Here is a 21,903-nt window from a genome sequence, read left to right as displayed (position 1 = left end):
GAATGCGGTGCTGTGAACGCTGTGTCTTGGCTGCAGGGAAAGGCAGAGCTACACAAATCACACAGGCATTCCAGTCTTTGGGTTTTGTCCGCGGCAGAGATGATGACTTAGCCAAGACCAGCACGGAGATGTGTACTGTAGCGACCCCGTGGCTCCATCATGCAAGGTGATCGATTGCAGAGAGAGAGAGAGAGAGAGAGAGAGAGAGAGAGAGAGAGAGAGAGAGAGAGAGATGGTACAGTAAGGGCTTCACTTGCAATGCAGCCCAGCCAAAAAGTGGAGTGGAGTGGAGTGGAATCAGGGAGTACGCGGGTAGGTAGGTAATAATGCGTATAGTGCCAAAAGCCGTATTCTCTGATTACTATTTCGTTCCACCACGTATGTCCACTCCTTTAATATTCTCTAGTGAAAGTAACGTTGTTGTCTAGGTTTTCAAGTTTCTACTGATAGGGAATCCGCATCAATGTTGAGAGATAAATGTTACGATGAGAACCTGACTAATTATCTCCGTGACCTTTGAAATTAATCTGATGAAGAGTGTAGGAAACCCCAAACATTCCTATTTACAGCACACCAGTCTGAAGCACACAATTAGACTTACCTACACAGCGTACAGACAAGAGTCTTCATTTTTATCGTCGTAGTAGAAAAGTGAAATAAAAATACAAAGTGCTCGGGTGAAATAATCCTATATCAAATACGAAAGAACGCAATAGGGGAGAAAACTAATGAACTACACTATACGAAGTATATGTTATAGACAGTATTCGAGATGCATATTAGCACCGCATTGTTTTTTAATCGGAGAGGAGCACAACAGGAGAGGTAGCACTAGTCTACCGGCTAGCTCGCTCTCAGGAAACTAGGATGAACAGCACCAGCAGCCGAAATAACAGATGCAAGATAGGAAATAACTGATGCGATTATTATATGTATTTTGAAGGCACATTTTTTTTATTAGATTCTTATATATATATATATATATATATATATATATATATATATATATATATATATATATATATATATATTTTTTTTTTTTTTTTTTTTTCAACGCCACCACACCCTCACCTCCACAATGGCTCTTTCCCCCACCCACCTTCTCCATTGAAACCCACCTAAACTTTGTTCCCTTCAACTTCTAATCCCTGCCTCTTCCCTCCCCTCCCATCCCCCACCCGTCATTCCTCCCGATCCCACCTCCCACCCCTCCCTACCCCAATATTCTCCACGGAGCATTTGTAGCACGTTTAAATTTCAGAAAAAATAAGTCACTAATAAATGAACTAATATGCATAACACACACACACACACACACACACACACACACACACACACACGGCCCGGTAGCTCAGTGGTTAGAGCGCTGGCTTCACAAGCCAGAGGACCGGGGTTCGATTCCCCGGCCGGGTGGAGATATTTGGGTGTGTTTATATGGTGTTATTTAGCTAAAGTAACAGGCATCTATTACAGTTGTCTTCTTGATAAAAGTAGATATCAAACATATTCATCTTTAATTAAATGCCATATCATCATTTCATACCAAAGGAATACTGAAATGGCTTTGCAAGTTTGTTTTAGTCACCGTCAATCTGCTCCGTTTTCTTTGAGGACTCTGTGTTGATTAAAGGAGTGATTCAAACAACGTTGCAAATACTCCCATACCCAGGAAGGGACTCTCTTGCAGAGAGTCCCTTCCTGGTTAAAGGTCAAATCTGTCGGACCGTCGGGTGAGCCATCCGGTGCAGGATTAGGTCGGGCGAGGTCCATTTTCAGTGATTTGTGTAGGAGGAGGTGTGCATGGGTGGTATGACAGAGAAGTTTGGCCATAAAAAAGGGGCGATGTCGGCGTAGATTCTGGTTCCTTTATAATGCCTTCGAGTTACTCTCCAGGACAGCGTAAAGTCCCTGGTATGGGTGGGTGAGGGAGAATTTTTGAGCGTCGTTCCTTACAAAGACGAACTTACAGGCGTTGAGTGTTTTTGAGAGGTGCCATGTCTTGTGTGTCTGGACGCATGGCCAGTATCTCCCCACCACTTGGTATAGTCTGGCGAGGTGGTTGCCATCTTCAGCAGTGTTGGATGGTGGAAAAGGCTCTCCTGGAATGACAAGAGGTTCTCCAAACACCATCTCAGCAGGGGAGACGCGTAGTCCCTCCTTCAGTGATGTCCGTGATCTCAAGGAAGACCCAGGATAGTTGGGCACTCCAGTTTAGTCCAGTACAACGTGTCATCTGCACAGCTTTTAGGGTGTGGTGGGTTCACTCCACCATACCGTTGGCTGCTGGGTTGTATGCCATGGTGTGGTGGATGCTTGCCCACATTAACTCTCCCAGGGACATCCACAAGTGAGAGATGAAAGCAGGGCCCCTGTCATAAGTAATATCATGCAGAACACCGAAGCGGCTGATCCATCCATGTAAGAGATTTCTGTGTAGTCTTGAGCAGTAGCACTTTTCATGGGGATTGCTTCAGGCCATCGTGTGGAGCGCTCCGTAGTGGTGAAGAGGTACTGTGTTCCATCTAATGGTGGAAGGGGACCGACCACGTTGGCGTGAAGATGTCCAAAACGATGTTTGGGCTGGTGGAATTCTCCTGTCCCCGATTTGTGTAGTGGCCGACTTTGCTTATCTGACAGGCGAAACACCATCGTGACCACTGCCTTATGTCCTTATTCATCCAGTGCTAAACGAATTTCTCCTTCATCAGATGGGCAGTTGACCGTTCAGACGGATGTGACAAACCATGGACAATGTCAAAGATTTTGCAGTGGAGGGGCTTCAGGATGAGAGGGTGCGGTTGACTGGTGCTGACGTCATATGGAGGATGCTGCAGCTCCTGTCTCTGAAATCAATGTCCTTCCATAGCAGACTGGTCATGGTGGTGCAGTAGGCTACAGGTTAAGAGTCGTTTTCCTGGGCAGTTGCTATCTTATTAATTCTAAGGTGGACCAAGTTTATCTTTACTCTTGAGATGGCATCTGCTACTAGATTCATCTTTCCAGGAGTGTACACGATGGTGGAATTGAACTTGACGATACTGGAGAGTTGCTGCTTTTGTCAGTTAGACCAAACATCATCCTGTTTGGAGAAGGCGTGAACGAGTGGTCGATGGTCTGGACAGACGTCCATGCGTAGGTTCGAATCCCACCAAGTACGGCCTTGAAACAATGCCATTTGTCAAGTGGTTTAAAGTTACCTACATGTCACCATGATAACCAGGTTCTAGGTGGTTACACCAAAGATGCGCTTGGGTGATGATATGGGCCCTAATATGGGTACCACTATAAATAAAATTGCCTGCGCCACTAATGGGAGGAAGCTTAACAGTGCTGTCAATACTCTTCAAGTTATCTACAGGTGATTTAGTCCAGGACATAAAAAAAAAGTAGTTCACGGTCGAATGTGCTATATTTTGCTTCTGCTTATCTGAGTTTCCTATTGAAAAATCTCAGCGGTCGTGTTGTACCCTTGATGTTCTCCTCAATGACTGTTCCACCATTAACGGAACTTGTGTCTGTGGTTAGCATGAGAGGAGTTTCAGGGCAGGGGAAGGAGAGAGTTGTAGCTGCAGCGAGGACGGTCTTAGTGGCCTCAAAGGCTTTTTACTGCTCAAATCCCCATTCCAGCTTGCCAGTGAGGGAATTGTAGAGCGGTTCCATGATTTGAGCAACCTTCGGCAGGAAACTGTGGTAGTAAATGACCATACCTACGAATTCTTGGAGTTCTTTGATTGTGGTGGGGCAAGTAAATTTTGAAACTACCTCCACCTTGCACGGGAAAGGGGAGACACCAGCTGGCGATATCTAATGGCCAAGGGATTCCACAGATGTGGCACCAAAAGAGCATTTGTCTTGACGCACCACTAGACCGTTGTCTTGGAGTTGCTGCAGAATGGTCCAGGGATGTTGGAGATGTTCCTCAGTGTTTTTGGAGATGACCAGGATGTCGTCTACGTACCAGGCGCAGAATGGAAGGTCACCCAGGATGCCGTCTATTAGGAATTGAAATGTAGCCCCTGGATTTTGTAGGCCAAAGGTAAAGTAGTTGAATGTGTAAGTTCTGAAAGGTGTGATGACTGCCGTCTTGGGTATGTCTTTGGGGAACGCAGGAACTTGGGAGTAACCTTTTAGGAGATGGAGCTTAGAGAAAATCTTAGCCCCATGTAGATTGGAAGTAAGGTCCGCCATGTTGGACAGGGGATAGTGGTCAGGTTCTGTAATCGCCACAGGGCCGCTAAGTTCCATCGGTTTTCTTAACGAGGTGAAGAGGAGATGCCCAAGGACTTGATACCTTCTGACATATGCTCATTCGTTCCATGTTGGTGTAAGCTTGTTTTGCTGCTTGAAGCTTCTCAGGAGATAGGTGTCTAAACCTGGAATGGACGGAAGGGCCTGTTGTCTTGATGTAGTGGAAAATTCTATATTTTCTTGGGTTGCCAGGCTTATGACTGAGTTCTGGTCAGAATATTTCAGGAAATTCTTGACTCAGCGTGTCATAGGGTGTATCTGTTTTCACCGACCAGATTTCCGGGCACCGGCGGTGGCAGGCAAGGGGTGTTGAGCAGAAGGTTGCATCAGTTTATGGTTGGTGACGTTGAGGAGCAGTCCATAATGACTTATGAAATCTGCTCTGTTATATACACAAAGTTATAAGATAATAAATGCGAATCCTAAAAATCCTATGCAACCATATGGTGGTAATTAAAGTATAAAGCAATTATTACACTTGTCGTCTTGTACAATAAATGTTAAACATAATACTACACTCATATTTGATCAATTGCCATATCACAAAATCATAGAAAAAGAATATTAAAATATCTTTGTAAGTTTGTTTTAGTCACCGTCAATCTGCTCCGTTCTCTTCGAAGATTGTGTTGATTGAAGGGGTGACTCAAGCAACGTTACAGTCTCAGTCCTACCCGAAGATCGGTCTATGAGCTCTGAGCTCGCTCCGTAATGTTGAAGACTGGCTGGACCACCAGCAGACGACCGAGGTAAATTACACACACACACACACACACACACACACACGGTAGCTCAGTGGATCTGATACAAGTTTATAAATTGATTAATGGAATGGATGAAGTGGATAATGAGAAACTGATCCTGAGAGAAGAATATGACTTTACAAGCACAAGATCGCATAGTAAGAAACTAAGGAAGGGACGATGTCTGAGAGATGTTAAAAAATTTAGTTTCCCGCAAAGATGTGTTGAGACTTGGAACAGTTTGAGTGAGGAAGTGGTGTCAGCAAAGAGTGTGCATAGTTTTAAAGAAAAATTGGATAAGTGTAGATATGGAGACGGGACCACACGAGCATAAAGCCCAGGCCCTGTAAAACTACAACTAGGTAAATACAACTAGGTAAATACACCGCGTAGTGTAGTGGTTAGCACGCTCGACTCACAATCGAGAGGGCCGGGTTCGAGTCCCGGTAAACGGCGAGGCAAATGAGCAAGCCTCTTAATGTGTGGCCCCTGTTCACCTAGCAGTAAATAGGTACGGGATGTAACTCGAGGGGTTGTGGCCTCGCTTTCCCGGTGTGTTGTGTGTTGATGTGGTCTCAGTCCTACCCGAAGATCGGTCTATGAGCTCTGAGCTCGCTCCGTAATGGGGGAGACTGGCGGGGTGACCAGCATGTAACTGAGGTGAATTACACACACATCGCGTAGTGTAGTGGTTAGCATGCTCGACTCACAATCGAGAGGGCCGGGTTCGAGTCCCGGGGCGGCAAGGCAAATGGGCAAGCCTCTTAATGTGTGGTCAATGTTCACCTAGCAGTAAATAGGTACGGGATGTAACTCGAGGGGTTGTGGCCTCGCTTTCCCGGTGTGTGGAGTTTGTTGTGGTCTCAGTCCTACCCGAAGATCGGTCTATGAGCTCTGAGCTCGCTCCGTAATGGGAAGACTGGCTGGGTGACCAGCAGACGACCAAGGAGGTGAATTACACACACACACACACACACACACTATATATATATATATATATATATATATATATATATATATATATATATATATATATATATATATATATATATATATATTCGCATTAATGACAAAAAATAATTACAATATACGCATGCAATATAAAATAATCTATCAGAGAGAGAGAGAGAGAGAGAAAGAGAGAGAGAGAGAGAGAGAGAGAGAGAGAGAGAGAGAGAGAGAGAGAGAGAGAGAGAGAGAGAAACCCTTAACATAATGCAAAACCAGTGAAAAAAAATTACACCAATAACAGAAGAAAAAAAAAAAAAAAACACTGGAAAGAAATGTCATGAGAAAACATCTAAGAAGACGCTGCTGCTGCTGCTGTTGTTGTTGCTGCTGCTGCTACTACTATTACTGCTGCTACTACTACCACCACCACCTTGGGAGAAAAAAAAGTGGTGGTGGTGGTGGTGGTGGAGATGGCGGCACAGCTCAGCATCAATCCTAGTACACTCACCTCAGTGTCTGAAGAGCCTTTAGCCACGAATACTCAAGGCCTCCCTCACCCGCCCTGGCCTTGGTGTAGTCCTGTGGCAACTGACTAGTGGCTGGTAGATGGCGGAGGGTGTAAAGGCTTACCTGCAGGAGAGAGAAAGAGAGGGAAGGGAAAAAAATATATGAATAAATGATGGTAAAAACTATTCTTCTGTGTGTGTGTGTGTGTGTGTTTCACTGTTTGATCTGCTGCAGTCTCTGATGGGACAGCCAGACGTTACCCTACGGAACGAGCTCAGAGCTCATTATTTCCGATCTTCGGATAGGCCTGAGACCAGGCACACACCACACACCAGGACAACAAGGTCACAACTCCTCAATTTACATCCCGTATCTACTCACTGCTATGTGAACAGGGGCTACACGTGAAAGGAGACACACCCAAATATCTCCACCCGGCCGGGGAATCGAACCCCGGTCCTCTGGCTTGTGAAGCCAGCGCTCTAACCACTGAGCTACCGTGTGTGTGTGTGTGTGTGTGTAATTCACTGTTTGATCTGCTGCAGTCTCTGACGAGACAGCCAGACGTTACCCTACGGAACGAGCTCAGAGCTCATTGTTTCCGATCTTCGGATAGGCCTGAGACCAGGCACACACCACACACCGGGACAACAAGGTCACAACTCCTCGATTTACATCCCGTTCCTACTCACTGCTAGGTGAACAGGGGCTACACGTGAAAGGAGACACACCCAAATATCTCCACCTGGCCGGGGAATCGAACCCCGGTCATCTGAGCTACTGGGCCGTGTGTGTGTGTGTGTGTGTGTGTGTGTGTGTGTGTGTGTGTGTGTGTGTGTGTGTGTGTGTGTGTGTGTGTGTGTGTGTGTGTGTGTGTGTGTGTGTGTGTGTGTGTGTGTGTGTGTGTGTGCGTGCGTGCGCGTGTGTTTTATATTACTAATTGTTTTCTAGTCTTTATTTATGAGAGAGAGAGAGAGAGAGAGAGAGAGAGAGAGAGAGAGAGAGAGAGAGAGAGAGAGAGAGAGAGAGTATGACAATCCAAAGAATAAACCCAATGCTTCACTGTGTACATTATAAGCCTATCACATCATAACCACAATACATTATGATGAATTACCAACTGAAGATCTGCTCAACAAACATACAGCCATCCATACACATATATATATATATATATATATATATATATATATATATATATATATATATATATATATATATACATACACTTCATACAACACATTTTTTTCACCATTACAATGAACAATACCACAGACCAATAAATAAATAGACAAGTAAAATTATTTTCAAAAATAAGCAAGCAATCATACAAGAAATACACTTTACATACACTTAAATTTTAGATTCCTGCATTGCTAATTCTATTCAGTACCACACTCCTCTCTCTCTCTCTCTCTCTCTCTCTCTCTCTCTCTCTCAAGGTTAGAAGATGCCAATAAAGTTTTCTACATTAATTTACCTTGAACCTGTACATAATCAAAACTACGACAATAATATCTATTAAGAGGCGAGTGACAATGCAAGGCGAACCACGTCAGACTAAGGTGTGTGTGTGTGTGTGTGTGTAATAATAATAATAATAATAATAATAATAATAATAATAATATTTCGGCTTATTTGAATGGCAGCTAGTACAGAGCTGAAACTTCTACCTATTAACCTACTTACGTATATCCTTATAAACTAACGTTCATATATCTTAAGTCTACACAACCCCCCCCCCCCAATGGCATCTGACATATGCTGCGCGGCAGCTATTTACAGCGCCAGATAAACCTAGTGACCTAGGCCCTGGGATGATCAGCAGGCCACACCGTGTGTATTTGTTTGTTTCGGAGTTTGTTTCTCCTTCCCTGCAGCGAGTCACAACTTTCGACTTACACCAGGGGCCGTATTTATAAAACTTTCGTTAGCGAGACATAAGTCAAGACATAAGCGATCGTAGCTATGATGCGACATAGGTGGCAAAGTTATGGCTCGGTAACCCTTCATCATTAGCTTAGCTCGACTTAGCGCAGGGATGCCAATCGCAACATAGTAGTGAAACTTATGGACTGAAACTAATCCAGTTACGATGATTTGAACAAATAAACATGTCTGAGGCTTTTTTTGTAATAATAAGATTAACAATATATGAAATTTAGGTATATTTGAAGGCGAACATAATCAATAATAGTGTCTCTGTCCACTGGCTCCACTTCACCCGATGTAAACAAACAGCATAATTATGACCCACGCACGAGTAGTCGCATATACTGCTACTTCGTTTTGTTGTTGGTTGCTACTGACATGATGGATGTACCACACCCACCACAGATGAGGAAACGAAGCAGTAACTGTTGTGTCAGCAAGCAATAGGCATTGTTAACTTCAACCTAGCAACCTTAAGTGACCCAACATCCTAAACTAACAATGTCACTTAAGATACATTGATTTGAAGAATAATTTCCATTGACCTAACTTTTCCTAAACTAACAATGTCACTTAAGATACATTGATTTCAGGAATAATTTCCAATGACCTAACTTATCCTAAACTAACAAAGATTTGAAGAATAATTTCCAGTGTTGATATTCAAGTATGGAAGGTGTGTCTAGGGATAGAAATATTCACAATGATAAGGTGTAACAATCTGTAATGACACTTGTATTGTGCACTTGTAATACTGGCATTTCTTGCACAACCCTATTTAAGGTACTTAAGTAAAAAAGATATTCAAGCAAGCACAATAAGCAGCAGTGTTAATTGATAAACTAATCATTACTTTTCCCCCCATTTTTGGATAGGAAAACCTATATTGCTATGCTTTATGAAAGCTAGTAGTGAAGCATTGAATATTAGTGGCCACTTTACTAATGGATCTATTTGATGTAGGAGGTGGTCCACTTCCCAAGCCCTTGATGACATAGACAAGAATTTGAGTGAGTAAATCATTCCATACACGTATGGATCATCTTGGTTTTGAAAAGTATTAACCATTCCACCCTTGTATATCTATATCCTCCCACATTCTAGGTGACATTAAGAGAACACAACCTTTTTTTTTCACTCCTTTGCTTTTATCATTTGCTGCACACCACACCACTTCTTTCATACCTCACATTCACTCTCCCTCAAACACTCAGTAATGCCCACCTGCCTTCCTTTATAAACACCCTGCTTAGGTTTGGAGAAACACAGGCAACAAACTATCAATTTATTGTATTTAATGCTTCCAGGTATAAAGGACAACTTCTGCCACCTTACACATAACAGAGTATAATTTCCAGTAACTTAACCTAATCAAATTGATGGGTCTTATTAATATGAAGAATTTCCTATGTTGATATTCAATTATGGAAGGTTGGAAATGGTAGCTCACAAGAAATGCATCCACACATGAATGTGTCTTAATGACAAGTGCACTCAGTACCTGTCTGCAACACAATAACAGCACATTACCCTACTGCTGAAAATATCAATAAGAGCATATAAAATATCTTTAAAACTGAAGTGTAAGGACATTAACTATCTATCTATGCATAGACAAAGCCAACACCCTCCTCCAGGAGGAAGACAGCAAAAATGGGGTAACCACACACACACACACCATATACACTTACACTGTGTATGAGGAGTATGGGGGCAGGAAGATACTTCCTCCTTGAGAGGATTGTTTACCTCTTATATAGATAGTGAGATGGATCTGCAATAAATATGCTTGTGATGGTTTAACTAACATTTGTTGTCATTGTTCATAACAGTACAGATGGAAATGCTACGGCAGCACTTCCAACGCCTAACACGGCTAAACCTGCTGGTGCCGAGACATCCACCGTCTCAGTGGATGATGTAGCAACGGGTTGTAGAGGTTGAGCACCATCTGTGAAATAAAGAAAGTTAATAAATTAAAAAAACAAGTAAAATAATATATATATATATATATATATATATATATATATATATATATATATATATATATATATATATATATATATATATATAGGTGCACCTATCTAACATTTTGTAATGAAACTATTTTTTGATGGGAGGAAGATCTTTTTTCTATTTTCTTAATCACCCCAAACATGTAAAACACTGATTTGCAATGAAAATGGTTACTAGATTCATTCAAGGCACATCAAAATGATCAAAATAAAAATTCTCACACATGACAATAACAATAAATGAATAAATAAATAAACCAAACTTGGTTATATCTAACTTAACTAAACCTAGCCTAACCCATCTTAACAAACTGACAGGAAATTAACTAAACCTTACCTAGCATTGATGACAAGTTTGGTAAGAAAATAAATAAAACCTAATGTAACAAAACTAAGCATAACTAAATCTACCTTAACAATGAACTAAATATTTATAATCAAACCAACTATATACTTTCCTAATCTAAACTAACTTAACTAAACCTAACCTGATTTACCCTAATGATAAATTTGGTAAAACTAATGTATTTGGAGCTAACAATTTCCAGTGGTAAAGATATGTACCACTGTATTATAATGTAAGCAACTAGTTTACTGAGAACTTTTTCTTTATGCCATGAGATGTAATAGCACCCTAATCTAACCCACTAAACTCACTGAGACTAAAGAGTATATGTGCAATATGGAATGAATGAAACAAACTGTCCAATATGAAAAACATTAATGTTGCAAAACTTACCTATTGTAGTTGGAGTGTGGGGCAGGCAGAGGTCGAAGATATAGTGTCAGAAGCCACTTTTTACTGGGGTAACCACAGTCTCCCTCAAGGCGGCATCCAGCTGTCACCGTCTCCCTCTCACAGCCCTGCTAGAGTTCATTTTCCCTAAGAATCCTTGCATGTCAGCCCCATATATCTTGGCTGCACGCTCTAACTGATACCTCTTATCAGTTCTGAGTCACTTAGTTCAGCCAACACGTCTCTACGATCATGAAAACTTCTCAGGTGGCGTCGTCTCTGTCCCACTGCCTCCGCCATGTTGACTTTATGATTCGACATAGTGATGCTATTCTTGCTCCCACCCAAACATAACGGGAATGCGAGTTTATGATGACTTAACGTGAGATATAAGACTTATGTTTCATGTAAGTCATGGTGTCCGCCATCTTGTGGACTTATGTTTACCTTATGTCGAATCATAGTTTTATAAATACAGGCCTAGCTACCTAATCACTGCAAGGTGAACAGGGGCCACACACTTGAATAGAAGCCTTGCCCAAATGACCTCAGACCTGTCCTGAGAATCGAACTTGGGCTTTCTCGATTGGGAGTCGAGCGTACTACCACTGTACCACCAGGTGTGTGTGTGTGTGTGTGTGTGTTAACGAAAGGCGGAGCGCGCTGGGGTGGAGTGGAATGGGGTGGGCTTGAGCGGAGCAGGGCGGGAAGGGGTGGATTACCAGAGTACTGAATGAAGCGCTGTGCATATGCTAAGATAAAACAAAAGCTGTGTGAAGCAACAAAAGCAGTGTGTGTGTGTGTGTGTGTGTGTGTGTGTGTGTGTGTGTGTGTGTGTGTGTGTGTGTGTGTGTGTGTGTGTGTGTGTGTGTTTACCTAGTTGTATTTACCTAGTTGTAGTTTTACAGGGCCTGGGCTTTATGCTCGTGTGGTCCCGTCTCCATATCTACACTTATCCAATTTTCTTTAAAACTATGTACACTCTTTGCTGATACCACTTCCTCACTCAAACTGTTCCAAGTCTCAACACATCTTTGCAGGAAACTAAATTTTTTAACATCTCTCAGACATCGTCCCTTCCTTAGTTTCTTACTATGCGATCATGTGCTTCTAAAGTCATATTCTTCTCTCAGGATCAGTTTCTCATTATCCACTTCATCCATTCCGTTAATCAATTTATAAACTTGTATCAGATCCCTCTCTCTTCTCTGCTCCAAGGTTGGTAGATCCATTGCCTTTAGTCTCTCCTCATATGCCATCCCTTTAAATTCTGGAACCATTCTTGTAGCCATTTTTGTAGTCTCTCTAATTTTCTTATGTGTTTCTTTTTATGGAGAGTCCACACAACTCCTGCATATTCCAATCTAGGTCTTATTTTAGTACTTATCAATTTCTTCATCATTTCCTTGTCCATATAGTGAAATGCTACTCCAATATTCCTTAGCAAATTATACGTCTCTCTGAAAATTCTATCAATATGGCTAACCGGTTGATTATTTTCTTCCATTGTCACTCCCAAGTTCTTTTCCTTTTTTACTTTTTCTAGTTCTACTCCATCTCCCATCTTATAGATTCCCACTGGTCGTCTTTCACTTTTTCCCATTTCCATGACATGGCTTTTGTCCACATTGAATTCCATCTCCATTTTTGCTCCATTTCAGATCTTGTTTAAGTCTTCCTGTAGTATTTCACAATCCTCTTTTTGTTTAATGACTGCACAGTTTCGCATCATCCGCAAACAGATTTATGTAGCTGTTCACTCCCTCTGGCATGTCATTTTATATACGAGAAAAAGTATTGGTGCCAATACTGACCCTGTGGCACTCCGCTGTCTACTGTTCTCCACTTGGACTTCATATCTTTAACTATCGTCCTTATTTCTCTCCCCCTTAAGTAATTCTTCATCCATCTCAATGTGCTTCCTTTTAAGCCACCCTTCTCCTCTAACTTCCATAGTAATCTTTCATGTGGCACTTTATCAAAAGCCTTTTTTAGATCTAAATAAATACAGTCAACCCATCCCTCTCTCTCTTGTACTTTATCAACTATTCTAGAGTAGAAACTCAATAAATTTGTCACACGTGTGTGTGTGTATTCATCTAGTTGTAATTTTACAGGGCCTGGGTATCCTACTCGTGTGGCCCCGTCTCCATATCTACACACATCCAACTTTCCTTTAAAACTATGCACACTCCTCCCTGACACCACCTCCTCACTCAGACTATTCCACACCTCCACACATCTCTGTGGGAAACAATATTTCTTCACGTCCTTCAAGCATATTCCCTTGTGTGTGTGTGTGTGTTTGTGAGGGAGGTAACATGTCCTTTATCGTGACAGCTGAGTGTATTTATGTGGCTTTTCCATTTGTTACAGAGCTGACACATCTCCTTGCTTTGTATTATGTATGAACACCTGCAGTTACTCAGACAGGTGTGTTATTGAATGTTATGGATGAGGCAATAACCTGTTCCGAGGATGTCATAAAATTGGAAGGACTTAGCAGAGAGAGAGAGAGAGAGAGAGAGAGAGAGAGAGAGAGAGAGAGAGAGAGAGAGAGAGAGAGAGAGAGAGAGAGAGAGAGAGAGAGAGAGAGAGAGAGAGAGAGAGAGAGAGAGAGAGAGAGAGAGAGAGAGAGAGAGAGAGAGAGAGAGAGAGAGAGAGAGAGCTAATCAAATAAACATAGAGAGAGAGAACTAATCAAATAAACATACTACTTCCAGATATTACAAGCACTTACCCTCCCATACAAAAACGCTTACACGTATTTACAACTTAAGCTTCTCACCATTATAATGAAGCCAATACGGGATGCACAATGGTGTATAAAGACTCGTAGATGTATGCCCTACACCAACCAAAGACTGCTGCCCCATACATACATACATACATACATACATACATACATACACACACACACACACACACACACACACACACACACACACACACACACACACACACACACACACACACATTAGAATACAGAGCGCTGGCTTCACAAGCCAGAGGATCGGGGTTCGATTCCCCGGCCGGGTGAAGATATTTGGGTGTGTCTCCTTTCAAGTGTAGCCCCTGTTCACCTAGCAGTGAGTAGGTACGGGATGTAAATTGAGGAGTTGTGACCTTGTTGTCCCGGTGTGTGGTGTGTGCCTGGTCTCAGGCCTATCCAAAGATCGGAAATAATGAGCTCTGAGCTCGTTCCATAGGGTAATGTCTGGCTGTCTCGTCAGAGACTGCAGCAGATCAAACAGTGAAACACAGACATATGTACCTTAATAAGACCCCAGTTAGAATATGCAGCATGTGTCTGGTCAACGCATATGAAGAAAAATGTGAAGAAGGTGGAAAGGGTACAGAGGCTGGCAACAAGGATGGTACCAGGACTCAGGGAGTTAGACTATGAGGAAAGACTGAGGAAGCTGGGGCTAACCACATTAGAAGAGAGAAGAACAAGAGGAGAAATGATAACTATGTATAAATTGGTGAACAAGATTGACATACTGGATAGAGAGTTGATAAAGGTGACCACAAATAATCATCTCCGAGGACATGGAAAAAAGCTAATAAAGGACATCTGTCTAAATGACGTGAGAAAATACAGTTTCCCGCATTGTAGCATTGATAAGTGGAATAAACTGAGCAGTGATGTCGTTGACGTGGTGTGTGTCAATAAGATGAAAGAGAGATATGAGAGGAATGGACAAAGAGACAGGGCACAGAGAGCTTAGCTCGGGCCCTGTAATACACAAATAGGTAAATAGGTAAATACACACACACACACACACACACACACACACACACACACACACACACACACACACACACACACACACACACACTGTTGATTAGCAAAATAATGTCCAGGGAAGGTAAATATAAACTGTAGCCTGCGTTTGAGCCATCAGCTGGTTTGTTTACATCTGCGCAACATGGCGGCCGTGAACTCGAAAGATGAATCAGACTTTACAGGATTTCAAGGAATAATGGAGAAGAGCGCTTATGTGAAGAAAATTCTGGAGTTGGAAGGTAAAATTGAAAAACTGTTTGAAAAGTATGGGGCCTGGAAACGAGTTATGACAATGTAATGAAAGAGTGTGCCGATATGAAGAAGGAAAATGAAGCACTGAAAGAGGAAGTTAAGCTAATTAAAGTGAATTGCGAAAATGTGGAGAATCTCTAGGAAAAGTGATGGAGAAGCAGGCTGAATGGAAAAAAGTCAGGAAGTGGAAAGAAAGGAGGTAAATTACAAAGTTGCAAGTCTGGAAAAGGAAATCAAAGAGTCTGGGAGAAAACTTTGGGCCTTGCTGAAATTATAGATCAACAGATCATAGAAGAGAAGATTGCTGAGAAAGTGGTGAAGGTTATTAAATCAAATGAGACATTGGTGAGGGAAACTGTAGACAAAAGAGATGTGTGGTGATATTTGGTGTGGAGGAGGATAAGACACCGAGTAAAATGGAGAGAGAGAAAAACATAAAAAAGGTGATAAATAATATCATTAATGTGGTGCAGGAGGAGGAAAGACCTAGTACAAGAAATAGAGGACTTCCATAGAATTGGAAAGTTCACAAGAGAAGGTATGAGGCCAATAAGAATCAAACTTAAGTCACAAAAGGATGTAGATGAATTGGTGGAGAAGTCATGGAGGCTAGCCCAGCAGGAAACAACAAGGAAGATTTGGTTGAGAAGAGATCTCGGTGAAAAGGAAAGAGAAATGTTAAATGAGTTGAGAAAGGAGGCTTTGAAAAAAATGAAGAGAGGACAGAAGAGGAGAAGAAAGAGTTTTTCTGGAGAATCTTGGATATGAGACTGAGGAAGTGGTTCATAACCCAGAAAAGTACAGTAAGAAAGGACTAAAGAAACTTACGTATGAGCGGAATGTAATGTATTCCAACATAAATGGAGTGATATCGGGATTTTAGAACTCAACGATTACTTGAGGACAAGAACCCAGATATTGTGGGTCTTACTGAAACAAAACTGAGAGAGGAGAAGACCTGATGATGGTTGGAGAAGGAAATATAATGTTTGGAAAAGAAATAGAGTAGGTAAGATGGGAGGAGGAGTGATGTTGCTGGTTAAAAAGATATAAAGGTGGATCAAGTGAAAGAAGGTATGGGAAAGGCAGAAGTGCTAAAGATCAGAGCAGAAACTAATGAAGGAAAAAGAGGCACTACATAGTGGTGTACGTACCACCTAAGACAAATGCATGGTCAGTACAGGAATATGAAGAAATGATAAGTGATACAGGAACATGTCTGGAAGAAATGTTGGGTGGCTGTGAACGAACTATAATGATGGGAGATTTTAATTGTAAAGAGGTGTGTTGGGAGGACTGGTCAATGGAAGGATCAGAGACAACATGGGAAATACACTATTGACACTGGCAATGGAAAATGTGTTAACTCAGTGGGTCAAAGAAGATACTAGGTTTGGAGGAGAGGGAGCATCGTCAAGACTGGACTTGGTCTTTAGTACAGAGCCAATGGTCATTGAGGAGATGAGGGTGGAGTGCCCTTTAGCAAAGAGTGATCATGCAGTTTTGGAGTTCAAGGTGATAGATGAAGAGAAATCTAGAAGAAATGAAGAATATAAAGTGGGAAGATGGAATTATGCCAAGACAGATTTTGGAAACCTAAAGAAATTCTTTCAAGAGACAAATTGGATGAAATTCAAGAGTGCTAAGGAGCAAATGAAAAGTGGAAGGAATTTATAAAAATATACAAAGAAGGTGAGAAAAATTTGTACCAATAAGACAACATAGAGAAGTTGGAAAGCAGGACTGGTTTAACGATAGATGTGAAAAGGCTAGAACAAGAAAAGAGGATGCATGGAAGAGGTGGAGAAGGAAAAGACGGATTAAGCAGTGGGAAAGTTACAAAAGAGCAAGAAATGAATATGTGTTGATTAGAAGAGAAGAAAGAAAGAAACAAGAAAAGGATATAATTGATAAATGTAAAGACCAACCAAGGCTTTTTACAGACATGTGAACAACAACATCAAAAATAGAGAAAGTATTGAAAGTTTAGAAGTAAATGGAGTATGCAGTGAAGATCCCAGGAAATGGCAGAGGCTATGAATGGATGCTTTCGGAAGGTATTCACAAAGGAGACTGCTTTTGACAAACCACTGGTAATGGAACAGAAAGGGATTATGAAGGAGTTTCAAGTAACTGTGGAGGAGATCAAGAATATGATGGGGAGTTTAGAAGTGAGAAAAGCTGTGGGACCTGATGGGGTATCAGGATGGATTTTAAGAGAATGCAGGAGCAACTGGCAGAAAAAGTTTGTGAAGTAATTGATGCCTCATTAAGGGAAGGTGTAGTGCCCCAAGACTGGAAAAGAGCTAACATTGTCCCAATCTATAAATCAGGTAACAAGAGAGACCCATTGAACTATAGACCAGTGTCACTTACAAGTGTGGTAGCTAAGATGTGTGAGAGGGTGGTGAAGAATAGATGGACAGACTTCTTGGAGAAAAATGACATACTTTGTGAGTGTCAATTTGGTTTTAGAAAAGGGCGTTCATGCACGACAAACCTGATATGTTACTATTCGAGGGTGATAGATGTAATACAGGAAAGAGATGGTTGGGCTGATGGAATATATCTGGATTTAAAAAAGGCCTTTGATAAGGTACCACACCAGAGACTGATCTGGAAACTTGAAATGGTAGGAGGAGTGCATGGCAGTTTACTAAAATGGATGGAAGACTTTTGGTAGGAAGAGAAATGAGAACAATAATTAAGGACAGACCATCAGAATGGGGCTTGGTGGAGAGTGGAGTTCCACAGGGATCAGTGTTGGCACCAGTAATGTTCGCGGTCTACATAAATGACATGGTGGATGGGGTGTCCAGTTATGTGAGCCTATTTGCAGACGATGCAAAATTGTTAAGAAAAGTGAGATGTGACAAAGATTGCGAACTACTCCAGGAAGACTTGGACAGAATATGGAAATGGAGCTGTACATGGCAAATGGAGTTCAACACGACAAAATGCAAGAAAATAGAGTTTGGCAAGAGTGAAAGAAGAATCAGGAGTATGTACAAGATAGGAAATGAAGACATAAAACCAGTCATGAAGAAAAGACCTTGGGGTGACAATTACCAATGACCTATCGCCAGAGAGACATATAAACAAAATAATTGGAGAAGTATTGAACTTATTGAGGAACATAAGAGTGGCGTTCGTATATTTAGATGAAGAAATGATGAAGAAAATAATTACTGCAATGATAAGACCGAGGCTTGAATATGCAACAATACAGTGGGCTCGAACTTAAAGAAACACATAAGGAAACTAGAGAAAGTACAGAGGGCTGCAACAAAATGGTGCCTGACTTAAGAGATTTGACTTATGAAGACAGACTGAAAAGAATGCAACTTCCGACCCTGGAAAACAGAAGAGAAAGGGAGACCTGATAGCAATATACAGAGTGATGATTGGCATGGAAAAATGGATAGGGAAGATCTGTGTATGTGGAATGAAAGAATGTCGAGAGGGCATGGGAAAAACTAAAATGGCCACTTATAGGAGAGATGTGAAAAATATAGCTTCCCTCATAGAAGGGTGGAAGCATGGAATAGTTTAGACGTGGAAGTGGTCAACGCAAGGAATATTCATGATTTTAAGAAAAAGCTGGACATTAATAGATATGGAGACGGGACAACACGAGCATAGCTCTTTTCCCGTATGTTACAATTAGGTAAATACACACACACACACACACACACACACACGGTAGCTCAGTGGTTAGAGCACTGGCTTCACAAGCCAGAGGACCGGAGTTCGATTCCCAGGCAGGGTGGAGATATTTGGGTGTGTCTCCTTTCACGTAGTGTTCACCTAGCAGTGAGTAGGTGGGATGTAAATTGAGGAGTTGTGACCTTGTTGTCCCGTGTGTGTGGTGTGCCTGGTCTCAGGCCTATCCGAAGATCGGAAATAATGAGCTCTGGTCAGAGGAGGGATAACGTCTCGTCAGAGACTGCAGCAGATCAAACAGTGAATTACACACACACACACACACAAACATAGATGGGATTTTATCTGGTAAATTAGAATTAAGAGATTACATAAAGAAAGAAGAACCAGATATTGTATGCCTGTGGAAACAAAGTTAAATGAGGCAATAAAAATAGACATAGATAAAAGGTATAATATATGGAGGAAAGATAGAGTGGGTAAAGGAGGTGGAAGAGTCGTGATGATGTTAAGGAAAGAGATGGTGGTAAATCAAGTGGAGTGTGGGGAAGGAAAATCAGAAATACTGTACATTAAGATACATATTAATAAAAAGGAGTTAACAATCATTGGAACATATGTGCCACCAAAAACAAACTCATGGACTAATCAAGAAAATAAAGACATGATAAATGACACAATAAGGAGTCTTACAAGAATCATTAAAGAAAGGTGAAAAGTGATATTAGTAGGAGATTTCTACTGTAAGGAGGTGGACTGGGAAAATTATGAAAGTGGTATGGGGGAAGAAGCCTGGGGAGAAAGATTCCTGAACCTAATGATAGATAATTTGATGGTCCAAAGAGTAAAGGAAAACACAAGATTCAAAGGAAACGATGAGCCGGCGAGATTGGACCTAGTTTTTACAAGGGATATACAAATTAACGATGACATAAGATATAAGTGCCCATTGGGAAAGAGTGACCATATAATATTAGAAATGGATATAGAAGAAGGAAAGGATGATACAGATGAATCATACAAAGGAGACCGATTAAATTACAGAAAGGCTGATATTGAGAACCTCAAGAGCTATTTTAAAAACGTAAACTGGGAGGAGATGGAAAACTCAGATATGGTTCAAGAGAAATATAACTTATTTTTGGAAATATACAAAACAAGAGTCAAGGAATATGTCCCGAAATATAGACCTAAAGAAGAAGGAAAGAAAGATTGGTTTAATGTAAGGTGTGCTAGGGCAAAGGAGAAAAAAGATGGAGAATGGAAAAGGTGGAGGAGAAACAGAAATCCAGTAAATAAGGAAAACTTCAAAACAGCAAGAAATGAATATGCTAAGGTGAGAAAGGAAGAAGAAAGGAACTATGAAAAGGACATTGTCGAAAAATGTAAGAAACAACCAAAATTGTTCTACAGATTCATAAATGGAAAAATAAGACAAAGAGAAACAACAGAAAGGTTAAAAGGAGAGAACGGAATGGTGGAAGACCCAAAAAGTATGGCAGAACTGTTAAATAGTAAATTTCATGAGGTCTTTACTAAGGAATCCAAATATGAAAGACCACAGGGTAATAGAGAGACTGTCCATATGAAAGAGATTAAGGTAACCAAGCTTGAAATAAAAAAGTTGATGAAGGAACTGGATGAGGAAAAGGCAATGGGACCGGATGAAGTCTCAGGCAGAATACTGAAAAAATGTAGGGAAGAACTAGCAAGTCCTATATACAACATCATAAAATGCTCAATAGAAAATGGAACAGTACCAGTGTAGTGGAAAAGAGCTGAGGTGGTTCCCATATATAAGAGCGGAAGGAAGGAAGAACCTTTAAATTACAGACCGGTATCACTAACTAGGGTAATATGCAAGATGTGTGAAAGAATAATAAAGAAACAATGGATCGAGTTCCTTGAAGACAACAAATTATTATCAAATAGCCAATTTGGTTTTAGAAAAGGTCAGTCATGTGTAACAAATTTATTGAGTTTCTACTCTAGAATAATTGATAAAGTACACGAGAGAGAGGGATGGATTGACTGTATTTATTTAGATTTAAATAAGGCATTTGATAAAGTGCCACATGAAAGATTACTATGGAAGTTAGAGGAGAAGGGTGGCTTAAAAGGAAGCGCATTGAGATGGATGAAAAATTACTTGAAGGGGAGAGAAATAAGGACGATAGTTAAAGATATGAAGTCCAAGTGGAGAACAGTAGACAGCGGAGTGCCACAGGGGTCAGTATTGGCGCCAATACTTTTTCTCGTATACATAAACAACATGCCAGAGGGAGTGAACAGCTACATAAATCTGTTTGCGGACGATGCGAAACTGTGCAGAGTCATTAAACAAAAAGAGGATTGTGAAATACTACAGGAAGACTTAAACAAGATCTGGAAATGGAGTAAAAAATGGGAGATGGAATTCAATGTGGACAAAAGCCATGTCATGGAAATGGGAAAAAGTGAAAGACGACCAGTGGGAATCTATAAGATGGGAGATGGAGTAGAACTAGAAAAAGTAAAAAAGGAAAAGGACTTGGGAGTGACAGTGGAAAAAAACAATCAACCAGTAAGCCATATTGATAGAATTTTCAGAGAAACGTATAATTTGCTAAGGAATATTGGATTAGCATTTCACTATATGGACAAAGAAATGATGAAGAAATTGATAAGTACTAAAATAAGACCTAGACTGGAATATGCAGGAGTTGTGTGGACACCCCATAAAAAAGAAACACATAAGAAAATTGGAGAGACTGCAAAAAATGGCTACAAGAATGGTTCCAGAATTTAAAGGGATGACAAAGAGGAGAGACTAAAAGCTATGGATCTACCAACCCTGGAACAGAGAAGAGAGAGAGGGGATCTGATACAAGTTTATAAATTGATTAACTGAATGGATCAAGTGGATAATGAGAAACTAATCCTGAGAAAAGAATATGACATTAGAAGCACAAGATCGCATACTAAGAAACTGAGAAAGGGAAGATGTCTGAGAGATGTTAAAAAATCTAGTTCCCCACAAAGATGTGTTGAGACTTGGAACAATTTGAGTGAGGAAATGGTGTCAGC

At 41.0% G+C, this 21,903-nt stretch overlaps 1 protein-coding gene and 1 long non-coding RNA gene across 2 annotated transcripts in view; both read right to left on the bottom strand.

Annotated features, from left to right (window-relative positions):
• LOC123511340 (DNA-directed RNA polymerases I, II, and III subunit RPABC3-like) overlaps positions 1–21,903 on the bottom strand; it is a 255,965-nt gene that overhangs the window by 176,580 nt on the left and 57,482 nt on the right. The window lies entirely within an intron of this gene.
• LOC123511342 lies at positions 9,654–11,977 on the bottom strand. The gene is made up of 2 exons (XR_006676763.1): positions 11,136–11,977; positions 9,654–10,332 (listed from the first exon to the last, which is right to left on the bottom strand). It is a non-coding gene; the product is annotated as an uncharacterized LOC123511342 (long non-coding RNA).

Source organism: Portunus trituberculatus, chromosome 31, assembly GCF_017591435.1.
Source record: "Portunus trituberculatus isolate SZX2019 chromosome 31, ASM1759143v1, whole genome shotgun sequence".
Classification (NCBI taxonomy): Eukaryota; Metazoa; Arthropoda; class Malacostraca; order Decapoda; family Portunidae; genus Portunus; species Portunus trituberculatus.
This window is presented reverse-complemented; position numbering and strand designations above follow the sequence as displayed.